Source organism: Mirounga angustirostris, unplaced genomic scaffold (assembly GCF_029215605.1).
Source record: "Mirounga angustirostris isolate CCGP_5_RB_7025 unplaced genomic scaffold, mMirAng1.0.hap1 SCAF_11, whole genome shotgun sequence".
Classification (NCBI taxonomy): Eukaryota; Metazoa; Chordata; class Mammalia; order Carnivora; family Phocidae; genus Mirounga; species Mirounga angustirostris.
The window spans coordinates 104,900,157-104,907,920 of record NW_026991719.1 but is presented as its reverse complement, the minus strand read 5'-3'; the positions used below and the strand labels follow the sequence as shown (position 1 = coordinate 104,907,920).

The following is a 7,764-nucleotide window of genomic DNA, read 5'->3' as shown; positions in this document are numbered from 1 at the left end:
TGGCCCACTCCCCTCCAGTGATACTCATAGAGTTCATACTGATGTCTCTACTGTAGAATTGGTCTTTTCTTTCACTTATCCTCAATCCAACTCTACCCAATTCATCAGAACCCCATTCACCTGGGTCTTGACTCTGAATTACTGGGCAACAGCTTCTTGAGAAACTAAAAGAAGAGGTACAAATGTCAATGACTGACAATGACTTTTTGTGTTTACTTTCCTACATAGCATGTGTGCATTTTGGCTGGGGCTTTCAGAGCCTTAATTAAAAGTAATGATGATTGCAAAATTCTGAATTCCAAGTACTATGAGACATCAAATAGGGAGAGATTTTTAAACATGGGTGTCTTTCCTGGCATTCTTAAAATCACACCATGTAGACATTGCCTTATTTATCTACATATGAAACTGGCCCAGGTCAGCAGCAATCTTCTTGAAACAATCAAGAAGCTAAGATGTTCAGAGGAAAATCTTAAGAGTTTATCTTTCTTAACACTGTGAAATAGTACTGATTACTTTAGATATTTTTATGATTTTCTTCCTTGAACCACAAAATAGGAATTCAAAAGATGCTTCTTTCTGTTGGACATTACCTTTGGCCAACTATTTGATATTCCTCTTTATTTAAATTAAAATTGTTGAGTTATGCAGCTATTTTTTTTAGAGATTTTATTTATTTATTTGAGACAGAGAGAATGAGAGAGAGAGAGCACATGAAAGGGGGGAGGGTCAGAGGGAGAAGCAGGCTCCCTGCCGAGCAGGGAGCCCGATGTGGGACTCGATCCAGGGACTCCAGGATCATGGCCTGAGCCGAAGGCAGTCGCTTAACCAACTGAGCCATGCAGGCGCCCAAGTTATGCAGCTATTAATGGCTAAGTTTAAAATTTATTTCTTCCTCTCAAAATCTCCCAGTGATTACTCATTAATTCAAAGCATTTATGAAGCATTTCCTGGTATGTGCTGAAAACTATGTGAAATTTAGATGCAAAGAGATGACTCATAGTTGCTGGTCTTGAGGAGTTCACAGTATAATGAGGGACACTCTCAGGTAATAAACATAATGAAATAGAGAGTGGTAACATATCTGGTAGGAGGTACCTAAGGCATTGTTATGGGAGCTCAGAGAAAGTAAGCTGAGCTCCTGGAAGTTGGCTTTACCAAAAATGGGAAATGCAGAGTGCTGTGAAAGGGCAAGAGATTAGAGGCAGTAAGGTATGACAGAAAAAGGACACCTGCTTTTGAGATGAGATAGAACTATATTATGCAACCTCTTCAAGTTCTTAGTCTACCTGTGTCCATACAATGGTGATAATAAGTCCTGCATAGCATTTTTTATTGAGTATTGTAAATTATTATAAAAGGGGTTACTAATTTAGAATTTTCATGTCTTTCAAAACATGCCTTGGAGGCAAGTCCTGGATTTTTGGTAATCTTCCAAGGAGTTACTGTGGCCCATTTTCTGCTATCATTTTCTCATGATTATAAATATACTGGAGAACTGGCAGTCTTACACTTTTAGTCTGAGGAGATAGGAGGGAAGGAATGATAGGAAAAGAAATGAATAAAAAATACTTGAGGTTGATAGAAGAAGTAGTATTAACTTGTCCTTCCATAAGAATAAAGCATGTCCAGATTCAGTAACTGTTTTGTTTTTCTATTTTTTATTTTTTAATTAAAAATGTTTATTGGTTATTGACTTCAATAGACTTACATTAAAGGAAAAAAAAACATTTTTTCAAATGTGTTAATAAGAAAAAGACCCAGAAAAATGAACAATGCTGAGCAGAATATTTGGTGTTTTGAACATAAATAAAACTCATAAATTTTATATGGATTCTGAGATATTAATACTCCTCCAACAGTGGATTTGGCATTGAACAGGAATATAAACATATGAACAAGTCTAATCCAATATATTTCAAAGCAAGCAGATCCTTGAGAGCAGAAACTCTTTCATAACTCCCCTTGCTATTCATGGAGGAGAGATTATAGGAATGTCCTGGACATTCCTAAACCATTGATAAAAGAAAAACATATGGATACTTAATACATAAAAATATAGTAACCACATAATAATTAAAAATAATATTCAGTAATGCCCACTGAAATGAACGAATAGCAAAATACAGCCTAAGAATGTAAAACAAATATATCCCACACTCCTTCAAAAACAAAGGCTTTTTTGTTGTTGTTCTGTTGGTTGTTTTTACAAAATGTATGTGTGTATGTATTCTTACAGAAAACCTGACAAATATAGAAAAGCCCAAAGAAAATAAAAATCACCTGTCACACCATCAACACGAATGTCACTCCTTTGGTGAGAGCAGAAAAACTCAGAATCAGAGAAGATCCAGGAAGGTCTTTCCAGCCTCAGGATCCGCTGATGCCAATTCACCAACCACTTCAAAATTCACAGGCCACACCTCTTTCTAGGTTCTCAAATATCTCTACTGTTGCCTGATTCTTGGCACCACTGCATTTATCACCAGGCCAGTAGTGATCAGTAAACAAGGATACAAGAAGGCTATGACTGTAATCTAAAACTTTTTGTTCCTCCAACATTACAGCTAGATAGGATCTTGGAAGTTCATGTAGTCCTACCCACCATGCCTGTCCTTTTTTGTTCAGGAGGAAATAGGCATGGAGAGGTTAAGTGATTTGCCCAGGTGTCACAGCTGAGCAGAATTGAAACCCAATCTTCCAATTCCCTGGCCAAGGCTCTATCCAAGTGAATACATGGTGAATGAATCTCTCCAAGTGATGGGGCTACAGTTAGTATGTGGTTAAACTATTAATGAGCCTGAAAGACAGACCACAGTGGATCTGTACGACCAGACAAAAGCATCTAGGCAAACTTTTGGCTTGTAACAGGTAATTGCATGGGCTCTCAAGAGACAAGTTACACATATATGTTAAGAAAAAAAAGAAGAAGAAGAAGAAGAAGAAGAAGAAGAAGAAGAAGAAGAAGAAGAAGAAGAAGAAGAAGGTGGTAGCGGGAGGGGAAGAATGAAGCGGGGGAAATAGGAGGGGTAGACGAACCATGAGAGACGATGGACTTTGAAAAACAAACAAGGTTCTAGAGGGGAGGGGGGTGGGAGGATGGGTTAGCCTGGTGGTGGGTATTGAGGAGGGCACATTCTGCATGGAGCACTGGGTGTTGTGCACAAACAATGAATCATGGAACACTTCATCTAAAACTAATGATGTAATGTATGGGGATTAACATAAGAATAAAAAAAAAGAGAGAGACTAGTTACACATAGATCATGTGGTCAAATGAAGGCGTGTGCCCTGGGCCAACTGATCATAGGGGCAATGTGTGAGCCCCACATTCCGTGAAGATGTGAGCTTAGAGAACTATGAGGAGTTTGAGGGGTCTCAAGGACAAAACAAGTTGGGAGGTGTGCAGGACCTAGAAGAATATCTTAGAATGAAGCTGAGTCTTACCAAGGTAGTTAGTTAATGGCTGTTGCCTAGGAAAAATAAAAACCCTGGGCAAAACAGGGGACCACACCATGGACATTCCAACCTGCCTTCTGTACACAAAGACCAGCTCTGCCCCACACCTGACCCATCAGACACTGCATAGTCTCCATGAAGTTCCTGCCATGGCTCACCTTATACTGTCCTCATTGGCAGAACAACATGAAGCCTTGGCACAATATAAGGAAGGAATTGGAAAGTTTATAGGCATGCTAGAATCACTCTTGTACTGTTCCCTGCATGATCCCATCAGCCCCTGCCCACTTGGTTATGTAAAAAACAAGTCTGTGTCTGTGTGGGGTATTGGGGGATAAGTGGAGATGGCTGCTTCCAAGTTCATGGCAATTCAGCAGGCCCTTCAGCCAGACTGATTCCAGTGTCTCTTGGAGAGGCACTGTGCAAGCAACTTCCACTAAAAGAGCCAGAAAGCCTGTTGATCAATTGCTTCTATTCCTGGGTAATCATCTACAGCTACAGGAAGAATCAGACGTCCTTCAAAAAGTACCAACATTGGAGTGATTGGAGATGGAGAGGTGATGGAGGAGGGGCTGAGGTCAGCATGGGAGATTGCCAAGCGGCCCATAGGTGGCTTCCTTCTGGATGGCTTTCAAGGGAATCCAGCAACCCTGGAAACTAGACTGTACTTGCTGTCATCAGTCACTACAGAGCTGCCAGAGGACAAATCAAGGCTCATTTTGGAGTCAGACAGCCAGATGAGGTGCTCGAGTGTATTGAAAGGGGAGTGGACTTATTTGAGAGTATTTTCCCCTTATCAAGCGACAGAGCGGGGATTTGCCCTGACTTTCAGCTTTCAGTAACTGTTTTAAATCTCTTTAAAAGTTTAAAATTTTTATGTTAGAGATTTGAGAGACAACCCTTATTCATTGAAGACTCCATTCTTTATGTGTATAACATTTGTAATAACTCCACCTTCATTTAAGAATGATGTGAAAAAAAAGAATGATGTAAAAATACTCTTAATGGCTATATATTTCTGTATGATAATGTTATAAATTAGAAAGATTTCTTTTAGCAGCAACATATGGAGACATATAAAGTTATAGATGGATATAGATAAAATTTGCTAATAGAAGACACTAGCAAAATTGCTACATTTACATTAAGGATGGAGATAGTTCTTAGAGGGAAATTATCAGAAATACTAAGAACCTTGTGCCATGGCAAAGACTCAAGACACTGAGAATCTGGGCAGACTATCTCTGGGAGCAAAGAGGAAGGTAAGGGCCTTTCCCTGGACAGAGAGTCTGACAGTTGGGAAATATTGTAGATTCTGATTATGTATATATCTAATTGAATGGATAAAAGTTTCTAGTAAACCACTTAGAATAATTTTAAGGATTGCTTTTGCATTGGAGTTCTATCTGACTACATATCAAGACAGTTGGTTGGAACTTTTCTGTCCTGTGTAGATGACACCTTTATCTTCAACAGTAAGTGAGCCAGTGGAGAGTTGATAAAATAACCATAGATTTCTCCCTTCATATCTGTCTGTGATTTTCTGGGTTTGGTAGGTAGGAAAGAGGGAGGGACAATAAAGTACTTGCTGAGCCAAGTTACAAACTTCCACTTTTATAGTTATCACTGTTACTAGCTTTAGAGTGAAACTGTCTGCCATAGACTTCAGCTAAGAAACTGGTTTTGTGTTTGAAATTTAACTGCAGTGCAGTACCAAATTAAGTTGTGTATGTCTGTTCTGTTGGTGATGGTAGGATTAGTGGTCAAAGGAAGGGAACAACAAAAGGAGGAACCAGCAAGGAGTTGCACTTGCCACTACAATGTGCACTAGGCTCTGATAAGACAATTTAAATAATGTCCTGTGAACACAATGAAGACTGCACCTACCACTGACCTGCAGAGCAAATGAGGAAGAAGTCTATGGTGTCTCCATTAACTTTTGAGCATTGTTAGTAAAACAAAATGTGGCTGAATTTGTAACTCTAAACTCACTGATAATATAGAGACTTATCAAATGCCAAAGATGACCAAACAACAACTAGAACCCCAAAATCTTTTGCACAACATATATATATATACACTTACCCCTGACACTAGAATAAAAAGTCAAATTTACCCTACTGAAAGTGTAGTGGGAGAGCTGCCTTTGAGGAAATATTTGTGGTCCTATTTCCTTAGAGCCACTGCAAAGTTTCTGATAACATAGCTCTCAATATAGTTAAGGGCAATGATTTTACATTAGAACTATAGGGTTGAAAAGGTCTTAAGGTTCATTACTCCAGTCCCACTCAGATTGAGCTCTCAGATCATCCTCTAAACAATCAAGAAAATCCTTTTCCTTTCAAAGAAGGTAACATTTTAGTTTTTAACTTAGTATGCTATTCTTACAGCATCTAAATGCTGTGATTTTTATAACATGTTAAAATACCTCATCATAGATAGTGTGATATTATGTATATGTTACCCAGGTTATACTTTAATTTGGGGGGGGCAATTGATTTTCAAATTAAAAATCTACAATGATCAGATTAAGGCAGGGCTAATCCACACTCCATGGGTTGTCAAGTAGCTTCTCTCAGAAAGGGTAGACTCCAGAGCCAGATTTTTCAAGTGCTTCTGTTATTCTATTTCTGTCAACACCTGAGGCTTTTGCTAGTTATCATACAGAATGTCAGAAATAGTCCTCTATTAGTGAAATTCATTGTTTGTTAATTACCATGATGGATTATTAGAAATGGGCTCTTGCTAGAGAAATGAAAGGTATTCAAGATACAGCTATAAATATTGGCTAAAATATTTTAGCATTTTTCTTCAGATCTGATGAGTGTTTTAGAATCCAGTGAGGCATTCCTTTGGCTCCCCATTTGAGCCACTGTTCTAGGTTCTAGAGAATATCTTGTTGCCTATGTCGACTATAGACAAAACCTTATACCTCTGGAATAGTGAGTGTTGTATCTACCTTCAGTTTCCTTTCATGCAAGGTAGTGGTAAGAGCACCTAAAATGATAGAGAGCTAAGCCTTTACAGAGCTTACAGAACAGATTTATGATCAGTTTCTCCCTGCTTGATAAGGAATGTTTAATTAATATATATGTGGCCGAATTTGATCTCATACTGGCTTCCATTATAACCTGGTAGTGAGGTTTGAAGAAAGTAAGTAAACCTCACTCACCTCAAACTTCTTTATGACAACCCTTACCTAAAGAAAAGAACCTAAGAGTTGTGCATGATCAAATTGGCTTAGATCAGTTTGCAACAAAAACTTTTTTCTGTAGCTGAGTTGAGTAATAGCTCTGTAAAGCAAAAACTTCACAAAGAAAGGAGACATGAGTCCCAGGTAGGTGTTTTACTTCTGATCCCAGTCTCTTTTTTTGACATTTGTTGAGTTAATGCCTTTAGGGCTAGCCTGTCAGAGGAATATCAAAGCTCAGGTTCTTATAAGAAGTGAAAAAAAAATTCTGCCTTGCTGTGTAAGGATTAAATGGAGGTTTTTATTTTATTTTTGTTGTTGTTGTTGTTGTTTTAGTCCAGGAATGTGTTAAATATCAGATTTTCTAGTGCTTTGTTCTTCTCTCTGATATAAAACAGGAAAAGAATATTCATAAAAAGAAAGAAAACTGTTATCTGCCTTTGGCTTCTAGGAGAAAAGTGTGCATGTGGAGGGAGAGGATGGAAGGAAGACTAAACAAAGAAAGACCTGAGGAGTGAGAATTATCTTCTTCATAGACCTACTGCAGGGCCATTACCTGGTTTGCAAAGTATAAAAGAATGGCTTATCAGAGAAGAAGCTCATACTCTTATTTGACTCTCTCTCTCTCTGGAGTTCATAGGGGTCAGATTGAAAAACAACTCAATCAATAACAAGGGACTGCTAGATCAAGTTAATCTGGAATATACCCAGACCAAAGCTTCAGAAACAAACTTAAGAAAAGCAGGTGTCCAGGAATTTTAAGAAAAATCTTGTAGATCCTGAAAAAAACCAGTTAATTCAATGAAAAGTAAGAGGTAAAAAAAAAAAAAAAGAAAAGAAAGAAAGAAAGAGGAATCCTCCAGGCTTGCTCATCTCTGTTTCTGAATAAAGACACACTCTCCCTTGCAAGTCCAAATCTGGACTCAAACCTCTCTATGAATAATTGCCTGATTAGCATTGACTTATTGCTGCCTCTCTCCTTTATTCCCCACTACCACCATGTTCAATTCTTTGTATTTTAGACTCTTAAGCCCTTGTATTTGCATTTCCTTTCAGCTGTATTAGTTTACATTTGTTAGTATACAAGTATGAAAAGTTAAACTTTCCAAATATTG

General features: G+C 38.1%; 1 pseudogene; it reads left to right on the top strand.

The window, feature by feature from the left end:
• Positions 1-3,108: 3,108 nt before the first annotated feature.
• Positions 3,109-4,301, top strand: LOC123841655 (queuine tRNA-ribosyltransferase accessory subunit 2-like; annotated as a pseudogene).
• The last annotated feature ends 3,463 nt before the right edge of the window (positions 4,302-7,764 follow it).